The sequence below is a fragment of the Macrobrachium nipponense genome, chromosome 41 (assembly GCF_015104395.2).
Source record: "Macrobrachium nipponense isolate FS-2020 chromosome 41, ASM1510439v2, whole genome shotgun sequence".
Taxonomy (NCBI): Eukaryota; Metazoa; Arthropoda; class Malacostraca; order Decapoda; family Palaemonidae; genus Macrobrachium; species Macrobrachium nipponense.
In genome coordinates this window covers 13,505,767-13,515,766 of record NC_061102.1, presented here as the reverse complement: position 1 = coordinate 13,515,766, position 10,000 = coordinate 13,505,767, and the positions used below count along the sequence as shown (strand labels likewise).

Sequence of the window (10,000 nt, the reverse complement as noted above, 5' to 3'; positions counted from 1 at the left end):
AAGGATCTTTATAGTGGAAAGTAAAGGAAAATGAGTAAGTCTATACATACGTCCTTTTGTGTGGACGCTGTTTTGTCCAGATTTGCGTTGTTGTTCTTACCATTGTTGCCAATTTAGTGGGAGCTTGACACACATGCCGCTGCCTTTACAAACTGTTTCCATGATTTCTAGCCGTCATAGTAATGCAATAATGATAAAATTTCTCTAATATTTATGCATATATACTACAAATAGATACGCTAATTTCACTTATTCCCACGGTTTTGTTTAAGTCGTATACCCAGTTTGGAGGGTAAACACGTACCAATTGGCAACAGTGGTTCTAACACATCTGAAAGAGGTAATAAGTTCTATACTGTTTATTGTAGCGTTAGAATTATCTCGGCTGTTTTCCGTCTTCAGTTAGTAAGGGGAATATCATCGTACCTGCAGTATCTTGTGTTCAGTACTACGCTTTTTTTTCTCTCACTAAGACACACAGAGACTCGCGTCCGTTGGTGCTTGCGATCATGTGTCTGCGCATGCTCACATTCTTGGACTGGCCTTGAGAATCCACGAAAATCCTGTAGTGTTCAGCCAACAGAGTGCATGAACATCACCTGCTTTGTTTATATATGTCCACTGAGCCACTGCTTACAAAATAATGAACGTCCGTATTAGGATTGTTGGAAGGATGAAATTCTTCTTTTGTCATTAACGTAGACCCTTTGAGATAAGAAATTCACATTTAAGAACGGGAAAACCTAACTGTCGACGTTTCTTATTCAGAACCCCGTGGTTAGGGGGGAAGGGGGGGTTGGGGGGAGGCGGTCTTGTCTGTGACCCTAATTTCGCGGCCCTGCCGCAAGTGGATGTACGGTACGGCAGATATATATACGGCTCTGCGGTACGGTACGTTCCAGTCAGACATATTAAAAACACCGCTGTCAGTGTTATTTGGAAAAGACCGCTCGAATTAGGTAGATGGCGACGTGTTTAGAACGTGAGGTTTTCTGAGAGAGAATTAGTAGTGTGTCATTTCTCTCTCTCTCTCTCTCTCTCTCTCTCTCTCTCTCTTAATTTACTTTCCGTGTCCAGCTTATGTGCTGTCTTATTTATTCTTGATTTTTTTTTTTTTTTTTATCGTGCCAAACAAGTTTATCCGACCATTGACCAGCCTACCGGTTCAATGCGCGAACGTCCGTGATTGTATATTTTCCTTTTAAATTATTCACTAAAGCACTGCCAAGTATATTAGTTTTATATTTTAGTTTTTACTTTAGGAAAATCACGGTAGTTTCATTTTTTTTCCAGGAGCAACCGAACACTTGAATTCACTCCTCCAAACTCTTCTCGTCTCCCTCTCTCCCAAATTGTTGATGTTTGTAGTGTGCGCACCTTCTTAGCAGCCTTTTACCCTTTGCAACTTGTTCTTAGCCGAGTGCAAGACGTGATCGTTATGCCAGCACACGAGTTGAGCAATCACTCAGGCTGCAGGTCTAGTCACGACAGCGGAATTAGAAAACACAGCGTGTTTTTGTTTGAAGTTTTCATTCCTGTAGTCCCACGTTAAGAGAAAGTATTTGTATTATGCTAATGTTTTACTTCAGGGGTTCTTAAGAGGGGGTATCCATACCCCCTGGGGGTCCATAGGGACTACATGCTGAGGGTATGGGACTTGATCTCTGGATATTTGTATGTATTTGATTTGAATGCGTCAGTGTATAAATGGGTCCATTTTGTAAATAACTATATAAAACTATAAATGCTATTGGTTTTGTTGTATGTTATATCCTTAGCTATCCATACCTAAAGTATGTATTAAACCAAGTATATTAATTTATATTGACAACAAACAGGACGTAAGTGGACTTAAACAGAGGGGGCTGTGGAGCCATATTGGGTTATTCATTAGCGGCATGAAGTCATCAAAAGGTGAAGAACCCTATTTTACATGTTTCCAAGCCCGCATTTTCTCTTTACGCAATTCACAGGTATGATTATAATTATTTGGGTGTTCTTGAACGCAAGTGCCTCCGAAATTATACTTTGTGCATTAGTCGCCCATGCAAGTCGTACTACTATTTTCTGAATGGCCGTCAGTGACTTTTAACATCGATATTGTGCGGTTGTCTTATTTGTTGATATTTCATCGTTTTTAAGCGTGCCCCTTTTCAGAGATAAGATGTTGTTAATAAATCTTTTGTAAAGAGTATGCATAATTATGGATAATCTGTAAGACCTTCAACAATCTCTCTCTCTCTCTCTCTCTCTCTCTCTCTCTCTCTCTCTCTCTCTCTCTCTCTCTCTCTCGATCGGATTCATTTTACCCTGGAGCTCGGCAAATTACTCATGTGTGATCTCTGTAAACCGCCTGCACAGTTAACCTCTCTCTCTCTCTCTCTCTCTCTCTCTCTCTCTCTCTCTCTCTCTCTCTCTCATCATAACATACTACAAAGATACTGTTCAAGGCGTACTTTACAAGTAATTTAAAAAAGTGGTAAGTGAAGGCGTTGCCATCAATTAAGAAGCTAAGACGGAGCAATTTTAATACGAGAGAGAGAGAGAGAGAGAGAGAGAGAGAGAGAGAGAGAGAGAGAGAGAGAGAGAGATGCTTGTGATCACAACTTGACGGCGTTGAAGTCTCCGGGATATATATACATACTTCAGCCTAATGCTTGCCGTTACTTGATAACTCACCCCCCATCTTTTTTTTTTTTTTTTTTTTTTATTATAAGTTCAGATGTTTCCATATCATTCCTTTCGTGTCACTTGTATAAACAGAATTATGTAATATTGTGATGTAATTGCTGTAGCGACCAGTGAATTCTGCAAGAGAGAGAGAGAGAGAGAGAGAGAGAGAGACCTTTAAATCGGACCTTTTGCATAACGTTGTGTAGTTTAGCATTATTGCATTTTTATGCGATTTTATGATTTAAACAGAACCGGTAATAGAACGAAGGAAGTTTTGATAATGGGTCAGATATTATTAATATTTTTATATTATTCTTATTATTATTATTGACAACTGTTAGAAGTCGAACGAAGACAAGGAACAACTGAAGAATAAAATAGGAGAAGCAGTATAGTGTTATCCGTTTGAAAAGAGGAAATCTGTGAGTGATGTAAATAAGTGATAGACAGACAGACAGACAGACAGGCGCAGGTGTTCTGTGGAAGCATTGAGAAACTTCGAGAGGGAGGGAAAGAGGGCGGTTTGATCGGCCAGTGACCCAGTGCAAAAGAGAGAGAGAGAGAGAGAGAGAGAGAGAGAGAGAGAGAGAGAGAGCTAGCGCCGGGGTTTGGGCCCTGAAGCGAGCTTAAGATACTCTTCCTACCTAACTCTCTCTCTCTCTCTCTCTCTCTCTCTCTCTCTCTCTCTCTCTCTCAACCCGTCCTTCGCCATGCCCCTCCCCCTTTCCTGTTTACCTCACACCACAGTTGCCAAACAGTCTTAGTTCGCATTTGAAGAAGTCGTATTTTGAGGAATGCATTTCGCAATGATTACCGGCAAATGACAGAAAATACAGTAATATTGAATTAAAGTAAAAATTGGGGTTATGTATTGTCATTTTACCACTCGAACGATGAATATCCATCCCGCATGTAAAAGCAGACGCCGTGTGTTTTCGTAGACGTCTTAAAATCTCTTGAGGAGGTTTTGTAAATCTGTTGGGACACGCTTCTCTTGCGGAGGGGCTGTGGACTGTCAGGTCAGGTCTTCTGGGGTCAAAAAGCAGCTTTTTGATATTTCTCGTGATAATGCAGGGATCGGAAAAGGCCGAACTTAGATCAAAGTGGAATGTATTTTATGTATTTCATTAGAAGGAGGTTACTTGAACACTCACCCCTACCCTTTCTCACCACATTTTCGCCAATTCTCTTCTTATCTTATTTGATTATGGGATGTTCATGGTATTGCGTAAATGTTTATGGTTTTAATTGTTAATCCACGGATAGTTATTCTCGTTAGCAGTCTGTGACTGCTGAGGGAAATGGAACAGCCATGATGGCACTATTACATGCCATGGATTAAATGTACCACACACTGTTCCAGAAAAGACCGGTGCCACCTGTTTAGGATATTTAAAGGAAGTCTGTTCTGGACAAAGTTTCTTAAGGAATACCATAGCCAATGCAATACGATGTCCCAACAGTTAAGGATTGCGACACGGAGCGCCGAAGTTGAGAGATTGCCGAGACAGTCAGCTGATTGTGTGGACGGATTACAGAACAAAATGACGGATGAGCAGCAGTGATATAGGAAAAACTTGCCACAGGGAAGTTAACTAGAGTTATTCTAAAGCAGTTGCAACAGGAAGCGAGAGATTTCGTACTGGGTCAGTTTTAGCCTGGGTGCCCTGTATATCAAGGTGCGAGTTTTCCTTTTGAAGTGTACCAGTAACGTCTGGCTTAGTTAGGATGCTGCAAGATTTAATCCTATTTACATGTGATTATATATATCTATATATATATATATATATATATATCTATATATATATATATATATACTCCCATTTCATCTTCGGCTGTCCTTGAGCGCATATCTCAGATCACGTGCGGCGGGAAACGTGACGTAGAAATCACGTGGCTACGCGGTAACTTATATAAACGCGAAGATGGCGTGACGTCACTCGCTCCAGCTCTCTCTCTCTCTCTCTCTCTTCTCTCTCTCTCTCTCTCTCTCTCGTTTCCTCCCGGCCTGCTTCCCATGGTGGGTTCAGTACACGTCATCCCAAACTAGTTTTGCAACCTGCGCGCCATCTTGTGGCGTGTCCGAGTATTTTCATCCTCGTTCATTTAGTTTTAAGATGATAAGGTTCGTTTTCCTACTTTTGCCAGTAATGACGATTTCCGTTTTTCTGGTCATGCTTCCATCGCCATTAACATCTTCCTTATTTACAATCAGTGCTCATCATGTGCAGTTAAAGCTTTTCATGGGTGCAATTTTATTTATTTATTTATTTTTTTATTTTTTGAGACCATTTCCAATTTTGCATTTGATCGCCAAACGTATTGCCAGTATTTGCTGATTCAGTATTTTGGTTTATACCGCTGTCACTGCGTTTCAAGAAACAATTGACATAAAATTTAAACCATCTTGTATATCTGAGGTGGGATACAAATAATTTTTAACCCTTACTGAGTGTGTCTTGACTGATTTTTGAAGTTTTGCCTTTCTTGAAGTCTTTGATGCCCATAAATAATTAACGTAGTTGTCCGTGATACACAAACACAATTTGCGATTTTGACCATCGTTTTCCTTATTCTTAACCAGTTTAAGGTGACCATAAGCTCATTCGAACTCGAATTGTTGAGAGAGAGAGAGAGAGAGAGAGAGAGAGAGAGAGAGAGAGAGAGAGAGAGAGAGAGAGAAGAAGAGAGAGAAGAGAGAGAGAGAGAGAGAGAGAGAGAGAGAGATTTAATCAAATCAAATAAAATTAAAAGCTTTATTTCCATTTAGCAATGGTTATTCTACATGTCATAGTTAAAAATATATACTACATGATGAAAAGGGATTTAACGTTTTAAATAATACATACCGCAGACTAGCAAAACCTTATTGCCAGCAACATCTGAGAGAGAGAGAGAGAGAGAGAGAGAGAGAGAGAAGAATGTACCCTGCTTGAAATGAAAAAAGAAAAATAAAGGTAAAATATTTGCGGAAAGTTTTAAAAGAATTTAATTATCACATGGCTGGAGACTTCAACGCGTTGTGCGCAGCGCTTAACCCTGTACATGGAGGTTTTGAATGTCCTGCGTTCCTTTAAAGAACCTCGTAAGTAAGTTGCTTAGTTAATAGAATAAGAATAGAATAGTAAATGTTGTTAATAAAATCTATTTTGCATGAATGCAATTGTTAATAGCAACTTTTTATTTTATTTTTCCTCTATCAAAAATATGAGTCCGGAGTCTCTCATCTACTCGTATCTGATGTTCATTTGGTGCAACCAGATTCTCTCTCTCTCTCTCTCTCTCTCTCTCTCCCCGGTCTCAACACACACACACACACACACACTCTCTCTCTCTCTCTCTCTCTCTCTCTCTCTCTCTCTCTCTCTCTCTCTCTCTCTCATTAAATGAATTCTGGCTGAAGTTGGTTATGGGAATTCCATTGCCATTTCATTCATGCCTTCGTTTTATGAATATGCAAATGTCCCCCGCTGTATAAGTTTTCGCCAGTTGCTGTGCAATATATACAGGTTTTGCAGTTTATTTTCATGTTTCAATTAATATATCACACTTTCTGTATCGGGTTCCCATGTGAATTTCATCACGTACATATTTTCCTTTAACCAGGTTATTATTTTCATGGTTTTTGATAGTTACGGCCAAGCACTGGGATGATAGATAGCCCAGTCAGGAAGGCCATGTGGCTATTACTCTATTACTTGATTTTTGCTGCAAATTTCGACTTATTCCCCCCTTTCTCACTAAAAAAAACACCCATTTCTGTGGTTTTCTATTTCTTTTTAAAAAATTTCCATTTCTGTGGTTTTCTATTTCGAAAAGTTCTTCAATTCTTCTTAAACCCGGCATATAGCTTACACCCTTTTGTCGATTTCGAATTATCCATTTCTGTGGTTTGCTCTTTTGAAAGTAAAACTCTTCAGTTGGGCATTTTAATCTTCAGTTTCAATAATACATTGCTGTAGTATACATTGACGGGCTATATGCTTATATATATATAATATATATATATATTATATATATATATATATATATATATATATATATATATACATATATATATATATATACATATATATATATATATATATATGTATATAATATATATATTTATATATATACGTGATTAGTTATCGGTGCAATATTTCCTGTATATATATATATATATATATATATAATATATATATATATATATATATATATAAACAGGAGGTCGCCGGACTGAAAAATCATATTACAAGGACACGCTCAAGATGGGATAGCAAGTGTTAGTGTGTAAGTAAAGAACAATACTGTACAAATGGTGTTTGTGCGAAATTTTTTGTCGTAACAGATAAGGAAACAAACAAATATCACTAACGGGTCGTTTTCATCTATCAGTCAATAGCACCTTTAATTAAAATTGGAAGTTAGTTGTTTGTGGCCTAAATAAAGTGGTACTCGCTTTAGACAATGAAATAATCTCTCTCTCTCTCTCTCTCTCTCTCTCTCTCTCTCTCTCTCTCTCTCTCTCTCTCCTCATTCCTTCTTCCTCTTGGCCAGTCAGGCCGACTTCCTTTTCATTCATGAGATTATGCACACGTTCGAAATTGAACTAGCGTATACGTCCTCACAAGTCGTTAGGGCTTTTATATGTAGATTTAAAAAGAATTAGATAAACCCAATTGTTTTGTCATTAACCCCGATTCAACCCCATGTCACCTTAGGAAACGCAAAGCATTTCTTGGGGGGGGGTGGGGGGGGGGGGGGGGGGGGGGGGGGGCAGTGGTTATTTGGTGTCGTGCGCAGCAATTATTCCATGGCCATTGTTTCTCCTGAAAACGCATAATTATTGTTGTTGTTATTATTTATTATTTATTATTATTATTATTATTATTATTATTATTTATTATTATTTTGGTCCTCCCTATTTTTGTCTCTCGTGCCTTTCATTTTCATGTTTTCTACCTTTCTATTTGTGGTCACTGACTGGCTGTTTTCTTGCCTTCTTCGTGTATTTCTGCAATTTGCAGCTTCAAACAGTTGAACACTTGTTGACAGTTGCCTCAAGTTATTAAAGAGAATAGTTTTACTTTATAAGATTGATGACTGAAACCCTTTTGGCTGAAACAGAATCTAGCCGAAATTGACCTCAGTGTCCATTTGTTGCGGTTTATGTTAACGCAACATCGCATACAGTTTGGTCTACAAGACTGCAGGAAAGTCGGAGGATAAATATACTATGTGGTCGCGGACGGTAAATGTAACTTGTCTTTTTTGCTTGTTTCGTATACGTATTGCGACTCTGTGTATACAACCAGTTTATGGAGCTTAGTGATACAGTAAATTGGATTAAAGTCTAGCCACCATGTTCAGGATGAAGTTGCAAAAACTTGAGTGGCTTGTTCGTTCGCATGGCCGAATTGGTACCTTGCTTGTGAGGGTGTTTTGGTTGTCTGATTTCAGGGAAAGGTGTCACCCAGGTGGTTTCCTGTGTCTAGGGCCACTCATTTCATGTAAATGAGTGAAATGTAGTTCTTCGTAATGTAACAGAAATAAGTCGGTGAAAATAATTCGGGGTCCTCAGATATTGGTCTCCTTTGGTAAATGGAAACAATCTCGGATAGATACAGTCACTGCCACATTTTTTCGTCTACCTTCATTGTTCAATGAAATTAGGAAGCCCACTCCTGTAGATGTAGAAATGTTCATGGAAATTAGTTATGTGGAAGTGCTTGTGAAATGACTCGTATTAAAAAGTTGCGAGTTGAAAGCCCTGCCTCTCTCTCTCTCTCTCTCTCTCTCTCTCTCTCTCTCTCTCTCTCTCTCTCTCTCTTATTTGTGTTATGCAAGTCCCCCTGAGTTAGGTGTGTGTGTGTGTGTGTGTAACCCCTTTGCCTTCCTCTGCCCTAGTGTTTTACCAGTGGCCTGGAGCTGCTAAACCATGGGTTTTCTTTTCCTACTGCTGACGTAGGAAGGAGGAATGAAATGGCAGGTGGTTTTATGGTTGTGTGTGTGTGTGGTGTCCTTTTTTTCCAGTTTTGGTTTCTGTTATGCCGAATTTGGACGTTGGTGACGGCGTGATTTGATAAATTCTAAGATGGAAAAAGATTTAGCAGTGACGCAGTCGGAGAGTAAGCAAGAGTCAAGATAACAGTAGTAGATAAGCTTAAAAAGCATTTTTTTTTAACCAAACTTGCACAAGATATAAAAATTGCAGCTGTATATTTTGATATATTTATTTTACAGTGTTATTATACTGCATTTGTGTATTTTTTGCATTTACCGGTTTGGTTTAATATATTTATTTAACTATAATTTTAACAATATTTACATATACTCCATTTATGCATAACAGTTAATTAGTTAATTTACTTAATTACACATGAATATTTGTTTACATTATAGGTATTTCATAAGAAACTATACTGTTGTAACAAAACATTGCTTTATATTTTTACCGCTTCTTATATTATAAGATTGTATTCTTTAACAAAATAACAGACACTACCATTATTAGAAAATTAATACAAAACTGAAACAATGACGAAAAAGGATGGACTCTAGTGTTCTGTTGTATCAACAAACCAGTCAGTCAGTAGTGGGTCCTGCCTGCGATGACGTCATAGTCCGGCTGACCTGTCTTCTGGTGGTTGATTGTACCGAGAACCGAACTCCCCCGAGGAAGCAAGATGAATAATAATTATTGTGACCGGGATTTCCTGGAAAATCGTCCGTTGTCTTTTCTAGGAACGAATATTGGTGAGCGGTCGGGTATTTCCAGACTGTTGTTGTTTTTAATGATGCTCGTTGTGAAACAGATATGCCTAGTTAGCGGATCTTCGATAACTTTATGGTAATTTATCATCAGTCAGTATATTCATCAAGAATAAAACACGGTCATTTTTCTTCACATCAGTCATTGTTTGTTTTTATAAGTACATTCAAGAATAAAACACGGTCATTTTTCTTCACATAAATAGAGAAGTTGGATAAATTCCATTTCAGTCCAACACATTTTTCTTTTGTTTCGATCTGCCAGATAATGAAACGTTGATAATAGCATTGGTCAATTCCCCTTTCGAATCATGTTAAGAATAAGCCTTTCTAGGCTTCAATTTTTGTTTGGCGGAAATAGACGGTTCTGTGTGGGTGGGGGGCGGGCGGTTTGGTCTCTGTTGTACACCACAGGAATGCGGGTTTGATTTTGGAGGTACTACTCCCATTGGCCCTTATTCGTGTCCCCATTTGTTTACCTGTCATTTATAATTGTGTTAACAAGTTTCATTTTATAACGCTGTTTAAATAAAAAAAACCTCTAATTTCTACATGAAAGTGTCCAAATGCTCAT

The 10,000-nt window shown here is 38.4% G+C and overlaps 1 protein-coding gene across 1 annotated transcript in view; it reads left to right on the top strand.

Moving 5' to 3' along the window:
• Positions 1-10,000, top strand: part of LOC135212523 (low-density lipoprotein receptor-related protein 2-like) — a 569,062-nt gene that overhangs the window by 462,996 nt on the left and 96,066 nt on the right. The window lies entirely within an intron of this gene.